The 11746-nt window shown below is 46.9% G+C and overlaps 1 protein-coding gene across 4 annotated transcripts in view; it reads left to right on the forward strand.

Annotated features, from left to right (window-relative positions):
• The window catches only part of RNF182 (ring finger protein 182), a 113657-nt gene extending 102925 nt beyond the window's left edge, over positions 1-10732 (forward strand). For 3 of the 4 annotated variants that reach the window (XR_011529615.1, XR_011529616.1, XR_545047.2), the window contains exons 3-4: positions 10214-10311; positions 10521-10732. The gene's annotated coding sequence lies outside the window, so the exon portion shown is untranslated. The remainder of the gene's footprint in view (positions 1-10213; positions 10312-10520) is intronic. The other variant, XR_011529617.1, reaches the window with a different exon arrangement.
• Positions 10733-11746: the final 1014 nt, after the last annotated feature.

An 11746-nucleotide genomic window follows, 5' to 3' on the forward strand; every position in this document is an offset into this window, starting at 1 on the left:
TCTCTCTCTATACACACACACCCCACACACACACATACACACACATCCTTTTGGTTCTGTTTCTCTGGAGAACCCTGACTAATATAATGTTGATCCCCGATTGGTTGTGCAGGCAATAGTAAACCATCAGAAGTCATGAAGCCGTAGTGATGGGTCAGAGCTGTATTTAATAAAGGCTCCTTTATTAAAAGAGCAGGTTCTAGTCCTGAGCCAACTGCAGTTGTTAGTTTGGGGTACCCAGCAGCCATGGGTGCCCTGCCCCTCCCTGGCAGCAGTGGGCTCCTGTTATGTCAGCCGTTGTTGAGGTCTTGTCCCATTACCTGCAGTGTTGGGAAAGCTGATACTTTCTCTCCACTCCCAGACTCAGGTTGGGCATTCTTCCTTAGAAACTGCTGAGACCGTGTTCCGCCTCATCTCTCCTGCTCCCTCCCATCCGTCAGAAGGTTCTGCTCTGCCCTGCCTGCCCTAGGGAGCTAGCCACTGCATTCTGGATGCTGAGTGAAGGAACTGAGCCTGTGGATTAGGAGTGTCCCCAGGCAGAGATGCTGGCCTGCGCAGGGCCTGTAATCATAGACGGGTCCACATGGGGCCTGTTGGATCCCATCTACTCACCAGTGGGCATTGAGGAATGAGTGGCATCCATACAGTGAGGTGGGAGGGGCCAGGATATGGCTGACGAACTGCAGACGGTAGGACTGCCCTGTCTAGGGTGAGCGAGGGTCGGGCACGCTAGGTGGAATAAGCAGGGCCAAGGAATAGCCCAGCTCCATGGAGTGGACTCAAACTCGAAGGGCAGGGAGTGCTCAGACTCAAGGCATTTGGGGCTTGCAGGAGCCCAGAAGTTCGGGGTCACTGGTTCCCCATCTGGAGGTGTAACTTAATTCCACATCACGTTCCCATGAGGCCGAGCCTACTGATTGTTTCCTGTTGCCGTCAGATCAGGCTGGGGAGCCAGAGGGGACCAGCAGTAGAGGTGGCCGTGGGTGACTGGAGAAGGCAAGGGCAGGGAAAAGAGGCAGGGCTGACAGTTGTCCCAGTGTCATGTAGACTTTCTTAAATTAGCTGTGGGGAGAGGAAATAGGAGAGAAGAGCCAGAAAGTCAACAGTCAGACTTTTCCGTACCATCTGTGATGGGAAGCAGGAAGCTGCCAAGAAAAACCATGTGTTAGAGCTAATTGGTAGAACTGGAAGCAGAAGTAACAGCCAGCCCGCTAAGCCAAGAAGCTTTCCTCTTCTCTTTTCTTTTCTCCTTCATTCCTCCCTTCCTCGCTTCCTCCCCACATCCCTTCCTTCCTTCTTTCCTTTCTTACTTCTTTCCTTCCCTCCCTACCACCTTCTCTCCCCTCCTCTTCCCTTTTTCTTTCTTTCTTTCTTTTTTAAACACATAGCTCCTATGGAGCCTCAAAGTAATGGTAGTACTAAGAAACTACAGATCTAAAGATTTGGGATGATAAGAAAGGAAGCATGTCAGCTAGGGAGCCAAGATTAAGCTGAGTCACATTTGATAGTTTAATGCAAGGAGGCGCTAGCTTTGGGTATGGGAATTTGATTTTTTAAAATCTTGCTACAAATTGTATTCCTAATTTGTAACACCATTTAAAAGATATTACTTTTCAGAGAAAATAATCACCATTGGATCATTGCATGCCTTAGTTTCTTACTTCTTTTTGTTACTAGGAATAGTCTAACCATGGGGCTATGTTACCATGTCAGGCTCAACTGCCACCTTGTGTAGCGAGTACTCCATACCTTGGAGGAATTAAGGAGTATTTAGATGAGTACCTGAAGGTTTCAACCTTATTCACGTACCTCAAAGGCCTCTTAGTACTTCCCAAGGGTGAGTTTTCCCATTTTTCCCCAAGCAGATGTGGGAACCGAGGCTCTGAGGAGTTGTACAACTTGAACTAAATTGACAGCCAATGGTGTGCTGACCCAGCATCTCACTAGGCTTGTGTGATTCAGAAACCTGTTCTCTTTCTGCCACATCATCATCTTCCCACTGCCTCTTTACAAATACTAAGGGACCAGTGGATTTTATAGTCAAAAGAGAATAAGGAAGCTACCTGGATGCCTGCAATGGGCACAGGGTGGGGGGTGGGCAGCATGGAGGTGGGGAACATTGACCCTGATTTGCTTTTAGCCCATGTGTCATTCCTCTAGCCTTCTGCCTCTATGGATGCAGAAATCTCTGCCCTAAGCAACGCCCTGGTGACATTATGCACAGGCATGGCATTGCCCCAACACGGTGGTGCACCTTTAAGCACAGGGCAGCCCATTCGTCCCCCTTCTCTCCTGGTGCCTGTGATTCCTTCTCAGTGTAGCCTGACTGCCCGGCCCCATGCACCCTCCCCACAGTACCTCCAGGAGTCTCCCTTCATCTTGCTCTTCCATTCACGCACATTTAACAGAGTGACCCACCCAAGGACACACAAGCTTGTCACTGTGGACTGAGAGCAGTCACAAGGGTGGTCCCAGCTACCTGGTCCAGGGGTCTTTCCTTCCAGGAGCTTGATGCTCAGAGGAGCATCCTCAAAGGGCCTCTCCAGTGTTGGCAGTATGAGTCCACTTTGCTTTTTTTCTTCAGTTGAATCAATCACTTTTCAGCTCTCTGTTGCATGTTATTAAATACAGCTGAAGTAGAATTACTGCCCAGGGAGCAGGACACAGCTGTTCTCTCACTATTGATGCATCAGATCAGTAACTGGTGTCCGTTTTGGCAATATAGACTCTTGACACTTTAAACGTTAACAAAGAACATCGTTTTCTATGACATGAAGATACAAACTGGGTGTGCGTTTCTCCTTGTGGTGAAATACACTAAGTCCTGGACTGAAAGCAGAAAACCCAGACTGAAGTTCCAGCGGCTCGACCTTGGATGGTTTGCATCACTTGGTTACCCTCCGTTTCTTCAGGCACAAAATGGCAACAGGTGGTGTGAATTCCTCACTGGGCAGCTATGAAAATCAAAATGCGATCATTATGTGAGAGAGCTCTGCACTCTATGAGAGCTTAGGCAGATGTCAGACATCGAAGGTTAAGAAGTGTACCACATGCTTTCTCCTCCAGGATCCACGGCTCGCAGCTCAGTCACTCTCATGCTGGCGGTGAGAACAGGTGGAGTGTAAACCACACCAGGCCCCTAAATGCACCCTGGAAATTTTTATACTCTCACCAAACCTCACATCCATGAGAATCACTAACAAGAGCGTAAAGGCTGATAGAATTGTTTCACTTCCAATGGTATAAAGGAAGGAAAAAACCAATTGCATATCTTACTAGATACATATTTTATTTATTTATTGTCAGAACAACCGGGGAGGGAGGTGTTATTATTTCTGTTTAAAAGTAAGGAAAATGAGGCTGAAAGAGGTTGTGGGTGTAAAATGCATGGCATGGTGCCCTTCCATGTTGAGTCTGTGGTAGACACTTGCTGTTGTTCCTGTTGCTGCCAGCAGCCTGGGTCCTAGGGGTCTCCGAGCACAGGGTAGAGTATTTCCTCTGAATCACGATGATGAGGATGTAAAGAAGGCTTGCATTTACATAGCCTCTCAAAATTGACAGAGTCCTTTTCATTCATGAGTTACACCAGTTCGTGGAGTTGGCCCTGGAGAAACAGGCCTTAGTTTCCTTATAGGAGGTTGATTTTTCTACTTCAAGAAAGAGAAGGGCTTTCTGTCTCCTTGCAAACATCCGTGCTTCCATTGTGTGCCACCCAACAGAGGTGTGGTCATGGTGCACAGCCCTAGGGAGAGCGCCCCCTATGTCCTCTTGATCCTAATGCCTCCAACTGATTCCAGACCTAGAGATTGCAAGAGAGGCAGTGGTGTGGGGGCCTCTGTGAGACGTTCCATATGAGGACAAGGAGGGGCTGGACACATACCTCCAAAATGGAACACCTTCCCCACGAACTCCAGCTCCTCATTCCTGGACTCTAGAGAGTTTCTCATTTTGTTGCCGTCTCTTTGCCTTCCGCACTGGGTTGAATGGTGTTCTCCCTCCGCCTCCCACAAAAAGACACATCTACCAGGAATCTGTGAATGTGAACTTATTTGGAAAAAACTTCTTTTCAGAAGTCATTAAGTTAAGGATCTCCAGATAAGATCATCCTGGATTATCCAGATGGCCCCTAAATCCAATGACAAGTGTCCTTATAAGAGACAGAAGAAGAGGAAGATATGGACACACAGAGGAGAGAAGACCATGTGAGGACAGAGGCAGAGATTGGAGTGATGCAACCACAAGCCAAGAAACGCTTGGAGCCACCAGAAGCTGGAAGAGGCGAGGAAGGGTTCTCCCCTGGAGCCTTTGCCAAGAGCCGCCCTGCTGACACCTCGATTTGGGACTTCTAGCCTCCAGAACTGTGAGAGAATACATTTCTGTTGTTTTAAGGCACCAAGGTTGTGGTAATTTGTTACATCAGCCCTAGGAAACTCATACACCAAAACATACGTGCACACGATCCTGACGAAAAAAAAAATGCAGAAAGGAAACTGTAAGTAGGGAGAAATACTGAGGCGTAGCCCCACCAGGTCTCGAAATTTAGATTGTGAAAAATTCATGTGCGTAAAACAGCATTGTCTCCCCTACTTGGGAGAGAGGTCGCTGGAAAGGGTTTCTCCTCTGCTACTCTCCTTTTGCTCCTTCGAAAGGGCCAGGGAGAGGCTGCTGGATTCACTCAGCTGTTCTAAGCAGTTGTCCCCTTTGTGTTTCCTCCAAACTCATCCATTCCTCTCACTCACAGAAGGAACTCGCTGAGCAAAGCCTGACATTTTCAAGTTCTTGGGTCTGCGCCTGGAATCAACAACCCTCACCAGGCGGCCTGAACCAACCCCCCAGATGTCAGCGCAGAACTCCTTCAGCTGCCTGGCTGTGGCTTTTCCTTCCCTCCCCTGAAGACAGTGCGGCGTGTGTCAAGGCTCCATGTTAACCGATGAATGATCTTAGAGCAGAACCATAAATACTGTGTAAGCCGCCCTAGTGGCTTCAGGAGTGTCGAAACGAGGATGGCCCCCTTTGCTTGGGAGGGCCAACCTTCAAGAAAGGTTAATTAGAGGCTATGGAGCAGCTTTGGTGTGTCTCTGTTTGCTGGCCAACATTTCAGCTTACCTGAAGCCCACGTGGGCGGCAGTCTGACATCAGAAGGCCCCCGTAACCATGGAAGGTCCAAGGTTTACAGGATTGGGAGGTTTACACTGCCCCAGCGTAGCTGACGTCATGAGTTCATTGAATGAGCCAGACTTGGTGCAGCCTAAGCAGAAAATCCTGTTGCTTCCTCCCTCGCATCCACACCCTTTCTTCTCCAACTTTCTAACATATCCGATCCCATAGCTTTCCTGCTCAGTTTTAGATCTTAATGAGCAGTCTCACTTTTAGGTTTAAAAAGTATAGTCGAGTCTAATATCGAAGCTTTGGTGTTTCCAGTTTAAAGCTTCTCAATTGGAAGCCCGCCCTGGGGAGAATAGCAGTGGGGTCTGCTTCTTCAGGATTTCCTCTTCTTCGTTCTTCCACTCATCTCCCACTCCCTGGTGAGGGAGAGGAGGAGAGGAGAGACGGGGCACAGGAGCCCTCGTCCTTGCCTGCCTCTGAGAGGGCCAGATGCCCAAACTCTAGCTCTGATTTTTATGAGTTCTTTGAAAATGTCCACCTGGGGAGTCCCCTTTGGGGGTGTGCAGCAGTGCAGGTGGTGCCCCCTCAGACTGATCATTTTTATTTTCCTTGTCAGCTTCTCTTTCTGAAGGTTCACCCTTCACAGACTGTTCTTTTGGGGTCACTTCCTGCTGCAGGCAGGCCGCTTGGGAAGGTCCCTTTCAAGACAGCTCGAGCCTCATGACCTGCAGGGTCCACTCTGGTCCACGGGAAACACTCATTCACCCCTCCAAGCTTTAGGAAAGCAGACCACTCCCCCCGCAGCCTGCTTTCTCTCCTTGCTCTCACATCAAGGGTGCCTCTGGTCAGATTTTTGTTTTCAGAATGCTGCTGGCAGGGGTTAGGCACCAGTCTCTATCTGGGTGCTCCAGACTCCCGGGGCACATCAGGTTCTCTAGGCAATTCCATTGAAGTCCCCTCACCTGGCTTCAGGAAGGGAGACAGACCCCCTCCTTTCCTGCCAGCGGGAGGGAGCACACAGCCCCCCAGACGCCAGAAATCCTCCCCTCCACTCTTCTGCCTAATCATTCTTAGCCCGCTTGTGTAGCCTGCAGGCGATGAGAGGCTTGGGGTCACAAACTTGGTTCAGGGCGCCTGTTAGAAGTCCCACAGAGATGGTGCCGCTCCTTCCATTGAGCGTGGATGCACTGGCCAGCTGTTTTTCCCCTCCTTGGGCTGTCAGCAGAGGATTCACTGATTATGCCTTTGGAGTATTCTCGTTTCTTCAACCTCTCATGCCCCTGGCCCTCCTTATGGTCGTTCTACAGCCCCTGTTAAGGCCTGACTGCCTGATGCCCACGCCTCCTCCTTCAGGACGCAACAAGCTTCCCCACGGGATAACTGAGTTCCAGTCCCGAGTCTTTCTTGAGACTTGCAAACTCTGCTATGGCAGACCTCAGCTGGATGTCAGTGGTGTCTCCATTTTTTTTTGGTTCCTGAAGACTTCTAGGAGAGAGGGCAGAGATGGGGTCGGATCCATGGAGAGGGGGAAGAGGGGAGGGGGCCTCTGAGGTCTCGGTTACGCCAGGGCCAGCTGTTCGCGTAAGGTATATAAAACAAAACTTAGGGGGTTGCTCTGTGGAGTGCTTCTCTGGCAGAACCCCCTGGTCTAGTCTGTAGGAGACAAGACGCATTCCTCCTAATAGCAATACTTTGACCCCAGTCCTTGCCGAAAAATGACCTAGGGCTATGATGTTAAGACTGGTCAGATTTTCACTTCCCAACGAATGGCGGCACCACGTTCAAATCATTGTTTTCTGCTTCACTGCAGAGGAGCATTACATTCACTGTATCAGAGACAAGTGGGAAGTAAGATGAGGAGTGGGGAGAATTCAAGCGGGCAGGAGTTGGAGGCAGAGGGAGGAGATGAGCCCATCTCCGGAGAAGATGGAACTTGTGTTCCTCAAGTGGTAGCTTGAGTGGTTCCTCAAGTGGAACCATGAGCGGTAATGTTTGGCTGTAGTATATTGTGCAAGTGGGGTCTTAGAGAGCAGGGGCAATGGCGAGGGGTGAGGTTGGAGGACCAAGCAAGATGCCAGTTATGTGAGGCCTCGCTGGTCACACCAAGGATTCTGAATTTCATTCTGAAGGCAATGGGAACGATTACAGCATTTTAAGCAGGGGACTGACGTGATCAGCTTTATGTTTTAGAAAGAGTACTCTGATGGCAGCATGTAGAATAGACGGGATGGGGCAAGACTAGCCAGAGGGCGGGGGTACCAGGTAGGAGGCTGTTGCAGAAGTACAGGGAGCAAGGATGAGCCTGGGCTAAGGCAATGACAGTGGAATAAAGAAAGAGGGATGAACTTGAGAAAGAGCCAGGAGATGGAATCAGCAGGGTGGGAGCTCTGGAAGTGGGAGGTAGGGGAGAGAGAGTCTGGCTTGGGCAACTGGGTGGATGGTGGTGCTCTTCCCTAGGGTGGCGAACACAAGAGGGGCACAGGTGTGTAGGGGGTACACAGTGTGATTTGTTTCCTGCTGGAATCCCCCACCCTGTCAAGGATGGTCCTGGACCCCCTCATCCCCACGTTATTTTCTCAGACTAACAAAAGTTCTTGTTCAGCTCTTCTCTTTCTTCTCTCTTACCTTTGCTTATTTAGCACAAAGTTTTATGACCTAATAGATTGAGGAAAACATCACCTGTGGTGGAGATTGGCTACCTGTTGATCTTCTTTTCTCCCCCTGGCACACTGGGAGAATGCATTTCCCAGCTTCTCTTGTAATTAGGTGGGGCCCTATGACTGGGTTTTGGCCAATGGAATGTGGCTAGAAGAGATGTAAGCTCCTTCTAGGCCTGACATGAAATCCCGTGTGCAACAGTCCATGTTCTCTCTTTTCCATCTCTGACGGCTTTGAAGGCCATGTGTTTAAGACGGTGGCAACTCAAGATGGAAAGAACTTAGATTCCTGAGTCATCTCTCAGAAGAAAGCCACCAGTCTGCTCTGGATGTGACTTGAGCAAGGAATAAATCTATACTGTATGAAGCCACAGAGATTAGGGTGGTTTTTGCATGGTTATTTCTCCTGACAAATGCTGAATAAGCATGAGATCAAGGTTTTCTTCTAGGATCAGTAAAACCTCTCTTCTGCTGATTTTCTGTCTTGAAGCTTACTGGAGCCCCATCTTTCATGAGAAGACAGACTGCACATCAGCACAGCTTTCTACGGCAAAGCACATCAGTCTCTCCTTGTGATACGTGGAAACTAGAATACATATATTCTATTTTATATATACAATGTTATATATAATACACGTGGTTTGTTTCTAAAGCTTATTCTTTTTCTTTTGGTGAGGAAGATTGGCCCTAAGCTAACATCTGTTGCCAATCTTCCTCATTTTTTTTCTTCCTCCCCAAAGCCCCTGTACCTAGTTGTATATCCTAGTTGTAAGTCCTTCTAGTTCTTCTATGTGGGATGCTACCACAGCATGGCTTGATGAGTGGTATGTAGGTCTGCGCCCAGGATCTGAACTGGCAAATCCCGGGCCACTGAAGTGGAGCATGCTAACTTAACTGCTACAGCACTGGGCCAGCCTCCCTCTAAAGCTAATTCTTGAAGTATGCACTTGATATATGTAATATTATACAACATATTAATATTGTATATATATGTATATAATATTGTATATTTTATATATATAGTTTGTTTCATTTCTAAAGCTAATTCTTGAAGCATGAGCTTGACGACAAGTACATGCTTTGGCGAAAGTTATGTGTACTAGACCACACGCAAGAAAAGTGAAGTAGAGAAAAATCTTCACACTTCTGGACAGGACTGATTGTGAAAACGGAGAGTCGGATGATAGCCTTCGTGGGGCTATGCCCGCGGCCCCTCCCCCTTCGCAGTGCTTCTCTTCTGGGGGAGCGGCTCTGTGTGATCCCTCACCCACTCATCACCATCACCAAGGAGACAGCTCAGTGTATCTTTCCTTTCCAGCTGAAGGGCCCACGTGCAGGCGGTGGGCACTCAAAGGTTAGGATGACTTGAGATGAAAGTGAGCTCTGGAGAAATCAAAACCATTGTGTATGTAAACAAAATACTGAAGTATCAACGTTTGATTATTTTTCTCTTCTCCAAGAAAGGGAAGTTCATTTCGTCCCACTCTAATGATTTCGTGATGTATTCTTAGGAGAATGGAGCGTGGAGAACCAAATCTCTATGAAGGGCTCCCGAAACCATCAGAAAAAAACCCTGGAGAGTGTCATATTCTTTTGAAATTATTCAAATACAAAAACAAATGATAAGAATTTGTTTTTTTCTAGCTTATAGTCATCTGGGAGAAGTTGAAGTGGGCCTGGTGGTATCGAGGAGGGGAGTGATGGCTGGCTGGGTGGAGACAGAAACACATAGAGATGGAAAGAGAAAGGAGAAATGCTGACAAGAAAAGCATGTCTCTGCACACACGCACATACACACACACACACACACACACACACACACCCCTATAACTCATTTTACAATAAGAAAGTATTATCTGAAACTTCTCTAACATGTTTTCCTTTCTCCCCAGGGTCTAGAAACTACAAGTATTCAGGAGAATTCCTCTTTTTCTCATTTTCTGATAAAAATTTCAGGTTAGAAGCACCCAGCTACATGTTTTGATCTGACCCTTCTATCTATAAATGAGCTGGGGTACTCCTCATTTCTGAAGTATAAAGTCATTCCCTCCTTTTGCCATTCTTACAAACTTTGCAGGCTAAAAGCATAAACTTGAGATTTAATTTTTGCTGATCGTTGCTGGGAAAGCCTCTTTGTTCATCTGGATTTACACTCTGGCTGCCACATGAGATCTAGTTGGGACTGGAGCTAACTCATGGTTTGGAGGCTCCCTCTCCACAGTTTGTGTTCGTTTTGTTTTTGTTGTTAAATCTGACGTCTTCCAGTAGAGCTTGGGAGAGGAATCAACCAGTTGGGTGACCTGGAGCCCTTCATTTTGCTGCTCTGCACTGAAGCTCCAAGCAATTATGTAGTTCTCATAGTCAAAGATTCGAGGACCCGGGCTGGCCGTTAACTGCTCTAATTTGTGGGTAATCTTTGCCCTCTTGCTTTCTTTTCCTTTCCTTTTTAGGCGATGACCCCTTTGCTTCTGGACTGCTATGATCACGAGGATGCCCAGGGAGAGGGGAAAGCTGGGACCATTCATTGAGCTGAATATGATAAGCTTTGGTAAAAGGCTTGGGGAAGGATGTTAAATGCTGTCTACATTTAGATGACTTATGATTCAAACCCTAGTTTTATTAGATTATTTGTGAATTTAAATTCTAAAGTAATTTAGTCAAATGGCTGGTAAAAATATTTTAAAATCAGTTATGTTAGTCTGACATCATAGGAATCAAACCACATTAACATACTTTGAATTTATTTTCTCCTTCCAGGTAACCATGCTGTCAATATAGAAACTTCCGCCTGATACAGTGGGGAGGCTGGGAGCATGTGCCGTCCAACATACCAACGAAATTTAAACTGGACTCCCTCACCAGCTTCAGTTTTAATATGATGAATATATGAGGCAATACATGGAAATAATATATACTTGGTATATTTGTACTTCTAAAATATTTAAATAAAGTGTCTTTGTAAATAAGAAGTTGACTTTTTGAGATGGTTTTATTTTGAAAATGCATATTACAAACACATTTCCTTCATTACTACTTCAAAAAAACTAATATTCGTAATTTTTCTACTTTATACCCTATGAATTGCATGGCAACAAGAGCACAGGATAAAATAAAAGCCCCCATCCCCCCAAATTGCATTCTACAGCTAGACCATGAGTGTTCTGGGGGTGTTTATACGCTCCTGTATGTGCTGTGTACATCTATAAGTCATATTTCAAATTCTGCACAGAATGAACTTATCAGCAGCCTTTGCCCATGGCATTCATTGCCTCTGACAGATCTGTCCCCTAGCTGGTGTTGATTTCTCCCTGCAGTGTAGGGAGATCATTAATCTTGTATGTTCTGTTACTCTGTGGCGTTATTTTTTTCTTTACTGAAATTTTAAAACAGATTGTGCCTGTTTCCACTGGCCTCTGAGAGATTTGTCATAGGTCCTCTTTTAAACAGGTTGTGTAAAAGCCAATTACTTGAGTAGAGCTGGGGTCATGGGCAGTAATTCTGTCACCAGGATGGGAGTCTCGATTTCATCATCCTTCGCTGCATCAGTATTGGGGAGGGCATGGCCAACAGAAACATTTATTATTAAGCATCTGAAGAGATGCTCTGAAACCATCCTGATTAGCAATTCTTCTCCAGGCCTGGTGAAGTCACTTCGTCCTGACTCCTGAGCTGCATTGATAAGGCATTGGGGACACTTGCCCAAACCGGCTGCCAAGAGCACGTGAGGAGAGAATGCCTTGGCCCAACTGCCTCTGTAGATCTCGGTAGTTGAACCCTGCAATGGGCAGTTCCCTTGGGTATGGAGAGAGAAAGGGCTGTATCTGCACAAGCAATAGAATTCTCTCGTGAAGACAGGTGTTTAGAGCGATACCAGGACTTGCTGAATGAAAGAATGGGTGAAAAAAACAATCTTCTTTAGACTCAGAACGTGCTTCCTTCTCCGCGCCTGGTTACTTGTTAGTTTCTGTCTGAATTGTTTAGGA

Source organism: Equus przewalskii, chromosome 19 (genome assembly GCF_037783145.1).
Source record: "Equus przewalskii isolate Varuska chromosome 19, EquPr2, whole genome shotgun sequence".
Lineage (NCBI taxonomy): Eukaryota > Metazoa > Chordata > Mammalia > Perissodactyla > Equidae > Equus > Equus przewalskii.